The sequence below is a fragment of the Lissotriton helveticus genome, chromosome 7, assembly GCF_964261635.1.
Source record: "Lissotriton helveticus chromosome 7, aLisHel1.1, whole genome shotgun sequence".
Lineage (NCBI taxonomy): Eukaryota > Metazoa > Chordata > Amphibia > Caudata > Salamandridae > Lissotriton > Lissotriton helveticus.
Genome location: NC_136068.1, coordinates 1,178,953,343 through 1,178,966,036, shown reverse-complemented (window position 1 = coordinate 1,178,966,036; position 12,694 = coordinate 1,178,953,343). Strand labels below are relative to the sequence as shown.

The 12,694-nt window shown below is 52.9% G+C and overlaps 1 protein-coding gene across 4 annotated transcripts in view; it reads left to right on the top strand.

Annotated features, from left to right (window-relative positions):
* The window catches only part of HELZ (helicase with zinc finger), a 1,775,655-nt gene that overhangs the window by 1,583,503 nt on the left and 179,458 nt on the right, over positions 1-12,694 (top strand). The window lies entirely within an intron of this gene.

Genomic DNA, 12,694 nt, shown 5'->3' with positions numbered 1-12,694 from the left:
TTAATGTTGTAGTTATAAAAGTTTTGTCATTGGGTGCAGTGTTTTATTTACAGTTTATATCCTTAAGTGGCCATACGTATGTTAAATAACATTTGGTTTCTCCCAATCCTAGTGGTGACTGGCCACAGAAGAAACATTTTTAAGTATTTTTCAGATGATTTGGAGAGATTTTGGGAAATAACAGTTGTTGCAACTGTAGCCCATATATATCTGTAGTGTTTTACTACCAAACAGAATATAGGTTTTAGATAATTTAAGCAACTTGTTAACTCTTTATTCTCTAGCATTATAACTGTATTCACCATCACATGCAAGATTATAATGTGGAAGGGGAGGGTAAAAGGGCAGAAGAGGTTTGTCCAAATAAAGTAAAAAGGAAAAATGCCCATACAAAGAAAACGCCTGATAAAGTCAGAAACCACAGATTCCTTACCTTTGAATTTCCAAGGCACCAAACTGGATCTGGAAGATTTTTGCATGAACAGTACTCCTGTGCGCCAATAGGTGGTGTCGATCAGGTCCACTCTGCTGCATCCGCGCCGGGAGTGGCCTCCGCATCACATATATAGGCACTACCTTGGTGCGCTAATGTGAGTTCTTTTCTTTCCACACCAGTTAGTGCTGATGCGGAGTAAGAGCTACCCCTTTGTCCATTTTTGACAGAATGTGTTTTTTTGCTGTGTTGTTGAGTTCTTTTTTTTTTTTTTTTTTTTTTAGGAATTCTTTTTCCTGGTTGTGTGTAGGATGTCTTCGAGAAAGACAGGGTTTAAATTGTGCCACTGCGCCATGTAGATTACATATCCACACCTCGTGTGCCTCTGATGTCACAAGCACAACCATGACTCCAAGTCGTGCATGGACATCCGGGCCATGGCACCAAAGTCTTTGAGGGAGTAGTCCCTGCAGCTGCTAGTGGCCAGGCATGCAACACCGTACAGTGCAACTCCTCGGAGATCTCAGCCCTGAACGAGAGGGAGATAGCAGGACCGCTCCAGGAGCCCAAAGTCTATTCCCTCCAATTCCAGGTCATCAGGACATTCGGTGAAGAACTATAAGAAGTCAGAGCGTGCTTTGACTTCTTCTCATCCTTCGGCTGACACAACGAAGGAGCATGTTCGAAACACGGTTCGGAAACGTTGCCAGGGTCGACTCCCTGCTTTTCCATGCGTCGTAGCGAACACCGCTCCGGTAAAAGAATATCTGAAAGAAACAGGTTATTCCTTACCTTAGAATATCCACAGTCGTCCGACTGGATCCGTAAAGTTTTCGTCGGCAGTACACTTGCGCGCGGTAGGCGTCATCTGCGGCTCCCTGTCCGTCGGTGGCGGCGCCACGTCCGTCGTCGGCATCGTGATCGCCGGGATGACGTAGTCGGAGTACTTAGACTCCCCCTCGCGCGCTGACGTCAGTTATTCTTTTTTCCGCGCCAGTAAGCGCAGATCCGGGAAGAGCAGTTACCCAAGTCATTTTTTTACTAACTTATTGGCCTATTTTTGGCTATTCTTTTCGAGTCGATATCGACTCCTGGTGCAGGTAGGGATGCCCGGGTTCAAGCCGTGCGACGCCTGTCACCGCCTGATGTCAGTGACCAACCCCCACTGCCGGTGTCTCCACTGCCTCGGGGCCGACCACGACGACAGGCGTCAGACTGGATACGGAAAGTTTTTGTCAGCAGTACCCCTGCGCGTCGCTAGGCGGCGTCTGCGGCTCCGCGTCCGTCGCCGGCGTTGTGATCGCCGGGATTACGTCGTCGGAGTACTTAGACGCCGCCCTCGCAAGCTGACGTCAGTTATTCTTTTTTCCGCGCCAGCAAGCGCAGATCCGGGAAGAGCAGTTACCTAAGTCATTTTTTTACTAACTTTTTGGCCTATTTTTGGCTATTCTTTTCGAGTCGATATCGACTCCTGGTGCAGGTAGGGATACCCGGGTTCAAGCCGTGCGACGCCTGTCACCTCCTGATGTCGGTGACCAACCCCCACCGCCGGTGTCTCTACTGCCTCGGGGCCGACCACGAAAACAGGCGTCAGACTGGCTACGGAAAGGTTTTGTCAGCAGTACCCCTGGGCGTCGCTAGGTGGCGTCTGCGGCTCCGCTTCCGTCGCCGGCATTGTGATCACCGGGATGACGTAATCGGAGTACTTAGACGCCGCCCTCGCGAGCTGACATCAGTTCTTCCTTTTTTCCGCGCCAGCAAGCGCAGATCCGGGAAGAGCAGTACTCTAGTCATTTTTTGACTAACGTTTTTGATCATTTTTGATCACTTCTCGAGTCGACCTTCGACTCATGATGCCGATAGGGATGCCTGGTTTTACAACTTGCGAGGCCTGTCACGGCCTGATGTCGGTGACCGACCCCCACCTTTGGTGACTTTACTGCCTCGGGGCCGACCATGATGACAAGTCGTGCCCAGACTGCCGGGTCTTGACCTCGAAGGCTAGACGGGAGCGGTCCCGTAAGCTGCTCGAGCTCCGGCAGTCTGCTCCGTGCCGCTCAAGGTCCCGGTCGAGGAGGAAGTCGAGGGACCGGTCGCGGAGCCGCAGTCATCGCGGCTCGAAGAGTCACCACCACTTGTCGGGCTCCAAGTCCTCAGGTAAGTCGAGGCATTCGAAAAAGAAGTCGAAGAGGCGTCATCGCTCTTCTGACTTCCCCTGGCGCTCGCGCAACGCGGCCGGGCGTTCGGGCGACACCGCCCATTCGGCTTCATCGGAGCCGCAGGCGCTGCGTCCAGCTCCATACCCGCAGGTCCCTGGGCTGCACATAACACCGGAGATCAGTGCTTTCCTCACGGCCATGAGGTTTCACTTGCCTCCGTCGGAACCTGCCAAGGAGCCTTCGGATTTCGCGGGTCCGACTGGGAGACCTAGCAAGCCGGCAGCTCCGGCGCCGTCTGGTGCTTCGGCCCCGGCGCCGCCGACGACTTCGGTCCCAAAGCCACAGGGCCCCGCAGGATTCAGGCCTGGATCCGGGTCGTCGCCAGTCGACCTTACGACTCCTCCGCAGGCACCGACCTCGAGGGTGTCGGTCCCGCCGCCGCCGTCCCCGGACAACATCGACCCCAGTTTCGGTGCGGCGCCGTCGCCAATGGGTGAGGCCTTTACCTACGACCCGGCTCCATCATTTTTGCCTGTTTATCAGGAGATGGATGACGAGGAGGACTGGGAGGGGTCTGACGACCCTCTGGCACAGCAGAACCAGTTGAGCCAGGACTGGGCAGAAGAGCTGGGGGAGGCCAGTGGTCTGGACACTTCGCCCGACACTGGATTCGTCTCTCCTCCCTCCGTGGCTTCGGAGGAGGGGGCTGCTTACAGCGTGGTGTTGAACAGGGCGGCCAAGGACTTGGCTCTTCAGCTCCCTGTCACGGCCGTGAGGACTAACCTCCTCACTGAGGTGCTCAAACTGCAGGCATGCTCCTCGGAGCCTCTACTGCCGTTTAACGAAGCCCTCGCCGACGTTATGATGGGCACCTGGTCCAAGTCCTCCACAGGCCTCCCTGTGGATCAGAACGTGGCCCAACGCCGGCTCCGGGCGACCCCTGCTTTCTGTCCGTTCACCCCTCCCCTGAGAGCGTGGTCATCCAGGCCTCTACGGCCCAGACCGCATTCCCGACCGCTCCTCCAGATCAGGAATCCAAAAGGATTGATCAGTTTGGGAAGAAACTGTTCTCCTCCTTGAGTTTGGGGCTGCGGTCTGTCACCAGTACACTTCTGTGCCGTTACACCCACTCTCTGTGGGATACGGTTGAGGAGGTGCTCCCACAGTGCCCGGAGAAGCCCCGGACACGGCTCGCCCAAGCCCTAGCGGAAGGGCGGGATGCAGCACGCTACTTGATCCGGTGTGGACTTGACACCACGGACTCGCTAGGTAGAGCGATTGTAACGACAGTGGTGGTTCGCCGCCACGCCTGGCTGAGATCCGCCAACTTTTCGGGGGATGTCCAGGCCACACTCATAGACATGCCCTTTTTGGCGACAAGGCGGACAGTGCACTGGAGCGTTTTAAGGACTCCAGGTCTACGGCCAAGTCCTTGGGCCTAGGCCAACGCCAGCAAACTTCTGCTTTTCGCCCCTTTCGTGGCCAAGTAAGGGGCGCCCCCACACGTCCAGCCAGCCACAGGCCACTGAACAAGTCTCAATGCGGTCGCGGTTGCCGCGGCGGTGCAGGGGGACAACGGCAGGTTCAGTCCACATCCGCTCCCGCAGCATCTGCCTCTAAGACTTCCTAGTCCGGCATTTCTGGCCCATTCGACACCAGTCGGGGGCAGGGTTCGCCATCACTGTCTTATCATCACGTCGGACAGGTGGGTGCTGCAAATCGTCCGAAGGGGCTACTCCCTTCCCTTCGAGGCGACCCCTCCAGCCATGCCACCGCAGCACCACCGCATGTTGGGGGATCACTTGCGACTTCTGCAGGAGGAAGTTATGGCCCTCTTGGCCAAGGGGGCCATCGAGCGCGTTCCTGGGCCAGAAGTAGGACGTGGTTGCTACTCCCACTACTTTTTGGTACCCAAGAAGGGCAAAGGAGGCCTACGCCCTATCTTGGACCTCCGGAGCGTCAACGGCTTCCTCCGGAAGGAGAAGTTCAAGATGCTGACTTTGGCTCAGGTCCTAGCTGCCCTGGACCCAGGAGACTGGATGGTAGCGTTGGACTTGCTGGATGCGTATTTCCACATCCCCGGCCCACCGGCGCTACCTGCAGTTCACGGTAGGCCACGAGCACTTTCGGTTTACCGTGCTCCCCTTCGGCCTTACCAGCGCCCCGCGGGTGTTCACGAAAGTGATGGCGGTGGTCGCTGCTCATCTGCGCAGATCAGGGGTTTCAGTCTTCACCTATCTCGACGATTGGTTGTTGAAGGCGGGCTCGCCCCAAACAGTCGTCTCCCACCTCCAGACTACGGCCGACCTCCTGCACTTCCTGGGGTTCTCCATCAATGTGCCGAAGTCACACCTGTGCCCCTCTCAGAAGCTCCTTTACATCGGAGCGGTTCTGGACTCGGTGCAGTTTCGGGTTTATCCCCCTGAGCAGCGGGTTTGGGATGATCAGGCTCTGATTCCGATCTTTCAGCCTTTATCCCGACTCTCGGTCAGGTTGAAGCTGCGGCTCCTGGGGCTGATGGCCTCCTACATCCTTCTGGTGCATCGCGCCAGGTAGAAGATGCGGGCTCTGCAGTTGGACCTGAAGTTTCAGTGGGCACAGCGTCAGGGCAACCTGTCCGACCATGTCCTGATCTCGGAGGGCACTGCGAGTCAGTTGCAGTGGTGGCTCACGAACCGCGATTGGGGCAGATCTCTCTCCCTACCCCAGCCGGAGCACGTAGTGGTGACGGATGCGTCCCTCCTCGGATGGGGGGGCCACATGGGAGAGAGGGAGATCAGAGGCCTCTGTTCTCCGGCGGAGTCCCGGCTCCATATCAACCTTCTGGAGCTGTGGGCGATCCGACTTGCACGGAAGGCATTCCTTCCCTCTGTCCGGGGAAGTGTAGTGCAGGTGTTCACAGACAACACCAACACCATGTGGTACTGCAACAAACAGGGCGGGGTGTGTAGGAGAGTGGGGTCTGCAATCCTATGGTCACCCCAGATTTTTGCTTTTTGCTTCACTGGTTTACGACTTTCCCTGGCTGTGGGCCTGCTAATCAGACCCACAGCCTAGCTGTTCTCTCTCTAATTTGACAACCATGTACCTTAGGTGCATTTACCAATTGGTACTGGGCCACCTGATCAGTCCCTGTACAGTGTACTATAGGTACCCAGGGCATAGGTGTACCCAGGGCCTACCAGGGCCTGAAGCATGTATTATGCCACCCCTGGCTGGCCATCTAAACAGACACAACTGGCTGCACGACAGCTGGGGCAAGGTGGTGTAATCACCCTTTGCTGTAGATATAGTATACCTATATCTAACCCTAAAATGGACACATATATTCCTATCAGTCACTCCTATGGCAGGCCTTATCAATCCTGAAGGCAGAGTGCTTGGAATTATGTGAGATGGTGCTCTGGCATGAGCTGAGCCCGTTTGCAGCTTGCGGAACCAAGTCCTAATAGCTGTTCCATGATAACGCTATACCATGTACTCATAAGTGCATTATAATCCTCGCGGTTAAATGCTAACTTTGGTATAGCATTATCAAAACATGTCGAGTAAGGTGTAATACGAATTGGAATACTACCCCCTCGCCAATTCTGGCGACGGGGGTAGCATTCCACCCTTCTAGAGGGACTCGACATGTATGTAACTGAGAACCCCGGTTAAAGTTAACTCGAGCCTTGGCATCACAAAATGGATGCTGCCACCACAGACACAAGTCTGACCTCCTGCTGCTGGGAGTCCTTCCAGCGAGGGAGGGTTGGACAAAGGGTTTCCTGCCTTGGGAGGTGCTAGCACCACCCAGACAGGATTTTGTGTATTGGGTAGGACAGGCCTGAAAGGAATGAGACATGCCCGGGGCACACAAGGTGTCCTGTGCATACACCGGTTCAAACCAGTTGCTGGGGCATCCCTGCCCCAGCTCTGGCGCGAAACCGGACAAAGGATAGGGGGTGTAGCCACCCCCCTTCCTGGTCCTACCCAGGGGAGGGACCTAGTCAGTAGTGCAGCCCCCTTTAGGAGAATAAAGGTAGGAGCTGGTCCCATTCCAAATTAGATTAATCCTGAACTGAAACTCTAAAAGAAGAAACTCTGGACTTTGACTTTCTACACAGAAGACTGAAGAAATCTCCCTTGTGGGCAAGGAGTGTCCACCCTGCACAAGCAGGCACCATCAAGCGTCCAGCGGCTTCACTTTGTCATCTTCCCTCGAGGATCCAGACTTCAGAGCCCGACGAGACCCGGATTCCCAGACCTCTCCGACCTCTACCTACATCTGCAGCACAGCTGAGATCCATGGGTGCGACGAGACACGTGGGACCGGCCATCTTGAAAGAAACTGCAGTTCGCTTCCAGCACGACCCCCGAGGTAAACTCGACCAAGTGCTTTGGGGACTGAGAAGCCCCAGCCCGAGCAGCTCCTGCACCGAATATCAGCCCTCCAGCATCCACGAGATCTGCGTGGGGCCCTTCTGCCTGTTGCTGCTCGACGTGTTGTCTGGTCACTTGCCGGCTGGCTAGTGGCCTCCTAGACGACGAACTTTGAAATCTTCACTGCTGGTCTGGTTGCTCCAGACTGGCCCTTGCTCCCTTCCAAAAGAGGAGCACCCCGGACCCTCCTGGTCCACTCCAGACGCCGTTTCCACTCACCGTGTGGGTTGCCTTTGCCAAGGCCTGTTGATGCCGATTCCGGATCCAACGCCGCCGACAGCGAGAGCCTGCGTGGGACAGCTCGTGCCTTCATCCTGGTCGTCGAAGACACCTCCTGGTCCACGTGGCTGCAGAGACAAGCGTCCACTCTTCACCTAGTCGCGACGACGACATCTGGTTCCTTCCTGGTTCCACTCCAGTCACTGGCTAGTGACTTTGAACATTGTCCCCTCTGCTTTCAGGTCATCTTCTTCACCGATCCACCCTTGGATCGCACCGGACATCTTCCTCCTTGTCGCCTGCAGCATCTTTTCTTCCAGGCTCCATAGACTTCAACGCAAGAACCCGACACACTTTGACACCTATGCACCCGCAACCCGTGGGTGAGGTAACGAGAGCACTTCGGTGCTCAAGGGTAGTTTAACTGTCCTAGTGTCCAGTTCCACAGTCGTTTTAGTCCTAACTAGTCAGGATTGTCCGTACTCACCTTTAACTTGAACTGTACTGTCCATAGACGTTGTTACGCATCGCGCGTGTGTGTTCACACTCTGCACACGCGTCCCGTGGGCCTCCTATTACTTACCTAAGGTGAAGATAGCATAGTCCTAGCGAACCTCCAGCCTCTGGACAGCTTCATTCCTTCTATCGACTTTCACATTCCACTTACTTAGTATATGGTTTGTCGTGCCCCTAGGGCACCATTGTAATTTGTGCAACTTAAACGTATTTTTCCTAAGAGATTGTCATGTGCTTAGCCTTCTGACCTCATAAAGAGTTCAGAGGTGTTTGTTATTAATAAATATATTGTTTATTTTCATAACAACCTGTGTGGTGTCCTTTCATCTGGTATTCAAGTGGTTATATTGTGGTAAAACAGCTGGCTTCACATGCCAAAAGAGTTTAGCCTAAGACTGCTTTGTCCATGCTACCATTAGGATAGCTGGTCTATAAGGTTGACTTACAACCAATCACCATAAGGGTTGTTTGGACTGATACAAGGTGATCACTAGAACTAGTGAGCATCATATATCAGGCCAACTTCTCACAGGGTGGGGTCGTGGACCCTTTGCCAGGAGGCTCTGCGCCTCTGGCAATGGCTGGAACACCAGGGCGTCACCCTGGTAGTTCAACACCTGGCTGGTTCCCTGAACGCCAGGGCGGACAAACTCAGCCACTGGTGCATGATGGATCACGAATGGCGTCTGAACTCGGACGTGGCGCAAGGTCTCTTTCAGCAGTGGGGAGAGCCTCGGTTAGATCTATTCGCCCCCAAAGAGTGCAATGTCATCAGTTTTGTGCATTGAAATTTCCAAGTCGGCACTCGATTGGCGATTCTTTTCTTCGCGAGTGGAGCTGCGGTCTGTTGTATGCCTTTCCGCCTATGCCACTTCTGCCCAGAGTGCTGAAGAAGATCAGGCGAGACCGGGCCCAAGTCATCCTGGTGGCTCTGGACTCGGCACGAAGATAGTGGTATCCCGAGCTACTCAGCATGTCAGTGAATCTCCCTTCATTCGTCTGCTTCTTCAGGAGGACCTTCTGTTGCAGCAGCAGGGGACGGTCCTCCACCCGAACCTGTCCAGTCTCCACCTACATGCGTTGAGATTGAGCGGTGGCAGTTGAGGCCATTTGACTTGCAGTTGAGGCCATTTGACTTGCCTCCTGAAGTCTGTGATGTGATTCTGGCAGCCAGGCGTCCCTCCACAAAAACGGTTTACGCCTGCAGGTGGAACAAATTTGTGGCATGGTGCACAGCAAAGGCTGTGGATCCACTCTCTGCGCCCCTTTCAGAGGTTCTCCTCTTCCTTCTTTCTCTTGCCCAGCAGGGCTCTGCTCTGGGCACTATCAAGGGCTACCTCTTGGAAATTTCAGCCTTCTTAAGGCTTTCTGATCAGCCTTCTCTTTTCAAGTCCCCTGTTGTAAATAGATTCTTGAAAGGCATCACACTCATATTCCCTCCTGTTCCCTTCGTGATGCTACAGTGGGACTTGAATCACGTTCTAACGTATCTGATGTGCCCTCCTTTTGAGCCACTTTATAACTGTCCTCTTCGTCTTCTGACTCTTAAGACTGCATTACTGGTTGCCATCACCTCTGACAGGAAAGGGAGTGAGCTCCAGGCTGTATCTTCTAAACCTCCTTTCCTCTCTGTCCATCTGGACAAGGTTGTTCTAAGGACTCGTCCTTCTTTCCTGCCCTAGGTGGTCACAGCCTTTCATATCGGGCAGTCCATCACCTTGCCCACCTTCTATCCGCCTCTGCATCCCTCGAAAGAGGAAGAGAGGCTCCACCGTCTGGACCCAAAACATGCGCTCTCATTCTATCTGGACTGCACAAGCCAATTCCGGGTGGACGACCAGCTGTTTGTTGGTTACATGGGCGCAAAGGGACGGGCGGTGCACAAGCAGACCATCTCTCGGTGGGTCTTCTTGTGCATCAAGGTTTGCTACTCATTGGAGAAAAAGGAGCCTCCTGTTGGGCTGCGTGCCCATTCCACTCGGGTCACGGCAGCTACTACTGCCCTGCGTCGGGGAGTCCCCTTGCAGGACATCTGCCAGGCAGCTACGCGGGCCTCGCTGCACACGTTTCATAGACACTACTGCCTGGACAGCCAAGTCCAGAGAGATGGCTTTGTCAGCCGTTCCGTTCTCCAGGACTTTCTGTTGTGATCTTGGTTCGCAGACCCACCACCAGGGTTGGTATTCCTGGGGTATCTATTCTAAGGTAAGGAATCTAATACTAACCTGTTTCTTTCAGATGCACAAGTTACTTGCCTTCGATATATCTGTAAGAAACAGTAGTTGGTGTTGGATTCCTTACCGCCCCACCCATCCTCCCCGTTCTGCGAACCGATATCTAGGGTTAAGAACATCGCTTTCAGGGCCCTAGTTTCACGTCACCAGTGTCGGTTTCTATCATGGCTCTGCGTTCCTGGCGTGGAAAGCTATGTACAGAACTGACGTCCGCACGCACTCGTGCGGCGTCTAAGCACTCTGATGAAGTCATCCCGGCGATCACGGTGCCGACGACGGACCCACAGACGATGCCTAGCGACGCCCAGGGGTACTGCTGACGAAAACTTTCCGGATCCAGTCTGACACCTGGGGATATTCTAAGGTAAGGAATCTAACACTTTCTACTGTTTCTTACAGATATATCGTTACCAAAGGTAAGTAACTTGTGCGTTATGAAGGTAAATATTTTAGTGTAAACCTTATGATGACTGAATTCACAGTTCTTTGAATAGCTGTCCAAAACAAACAAAACAAATGGACAGTGTACACATTGAGTGAATAACTCTTGACTGAGGTGCGTATTTCTTCAAACAGGTCCTTCAACTAGGTGATGGAGAGTGTCAGCCGAAATACTCCATGGTCATGTCCGTTACCGACGCGCGCAGACGGATTGAGACTTCTCGCGGCTTCCCTGCTTCAATAGTGATCGCTGCTGAGGCACTCATTCCACCGATCTTCCCACCTTACAGTGCTGAAGATTATATATAAAGGAAGTAGAAATTCTTTTGCCATATATGACCATGGAGTATGTCGGCTGATACTCTCCATCACCTAGTTGAAGGACCTGTTTGAAGAAATACGCACCTCTAATAAGGCTGTCCCATTTCCCTTTCTTTTTGTAGTCCTGATGAAGACTCGCTACGGATGCACACAAATCAGCGCATTTATCTAGGGTCGAAACGTCGACGTTATGTTTACGTATCCGTCCACACTGAGTGTGAGAAGGTGGCTCTATATATAATGGACAATAAGGCAGTACAGTGTGTATAGAGTCCACAAACCCCAGAGGTATAACAGAGGTTAAAGTCAGAACTGACCTTACTCTCCAAAGTGGTAGCTTGGTCGAGCAGTAAGGCAGTACCAGAGGACAGTGTAAAGCATTTGTTGCACACACTCAGTCAGCAAAAGGTTTCACACACTCAAGAATTGAACTCCAGGCCAATGGTTATTATATAGTTGTTTTATTTTTAGAACCAACAGTTGTAAAAATATACTTTTCGAGATACGAGTACTCTCAGATAAATACTTTGCAGAGGAGCAATAAGTTTACACACACAATAATCACAAGTTAGCTAATAGCAATCCAGTTCTGCAACACACTCTAGCATTGAGCTCAATGGTTTTCATAGGAAAGAACAGTTGATTACTTTATGGATTATTTTTGTAGTTCCAGGACTAGTTCTTGGATTCAGTCCTGGGGTCTAAGCTGAAACCAGATTAGCAAAAACGTTTTAGTTATAGTGAAGATTTTTCCTGACTATAAAGCTGTTTTAAAAGCTCACACTTAGAAACTTTTTGAGATGATTCTCACAATGTTATTCAATGGGAAGAAATTCAGGTTACAGGTAAAGTACGATTGCGTTACTTTTGTAGCCCAGCACTAGTCTCCTAGGGCCAGCACTGGGGGCTTAACTCAAAACAGGTAGGTAATTGCGTTTCAGTATGTCGTACGAATTGTAAAGAATATTTGCAGTTTTCAAAAGTGAACACTTATAAGAAATTTCATAGAAAAGCAGACAATGGGTTCCTATCGAGAAAATACAGGTTATCAGTAAACCCGCTAGGGATTACTTTTGCGGTTCAGCAGGGCTGTCGGGTACAGTACTGGCTTCTCCCCTGGTCACAGGTGAGTACGTTCGGATTCAGACTTTGGCTGATTTTATAGGAATATTTTCAATTTTCAAAACTTCACATTTAGAAATTTTTCGAGTAAAGATGGGTCAATGTTATCCAATGGCAGGTAAGTGAATTACCGGTCTCCAGGTGAGTACTTGGTTGATGAAGTTAATGTTCTGGGCATGGACTCGGGTCCCCCAGGGTCAGGTAGGTACAGTTAGTTCACCCTCAGCGACACAGGGGCGGCCGGGTGCCGAGGTAGGTAGGCCCAATGATATCCAATGAGGGAAAGGGGGCCTTCGGTTGGTGGCTGCTGCCTCGCAGGCCACGCGGTTGTGGGAGCGGTGCTCCTAGTCACTTGCTCAGGGCAAGGGGGGAAGTAAGTTAGGACAGAGAGGTCGCAGCCTGCGGCACTCGGGCGGCTGGGTGCAGGGTGCTTTTGAACCGTCGGGCGCTCAATGTTATCCAATGAGGATCTTGCAAAAGGGAAAAAGGCTGCAGGCTCGGGGACGGAGACTCTCCAGGGGCGACCAGCACTTTGAGGGGTAAGTTGGTATCTTGGAGCACAGGTAGGTACCCCAAAGGGAGGCACAGGGGGCTGGAGGGCGCCGGGTGCAGGGGTGTCTTTGGGTGTCGGAAAAGCTTACCCTCGGCTGGTCGCGGTTGGGGTAGCCCCTGGTTCTGAGTCTTCAGGCGTCGGCTGGGTCGTCGAGGAGGGTCTTTGGGCACTGGACTTCGGGTCCCAGTCGCCGGGGGACGTCCTCGTGGTCTTGGTTCGGGTTGGCCTGGCCCGGGCTCGGCTGGTGCAGAGTGGGCTGGTCCGGAGCTTC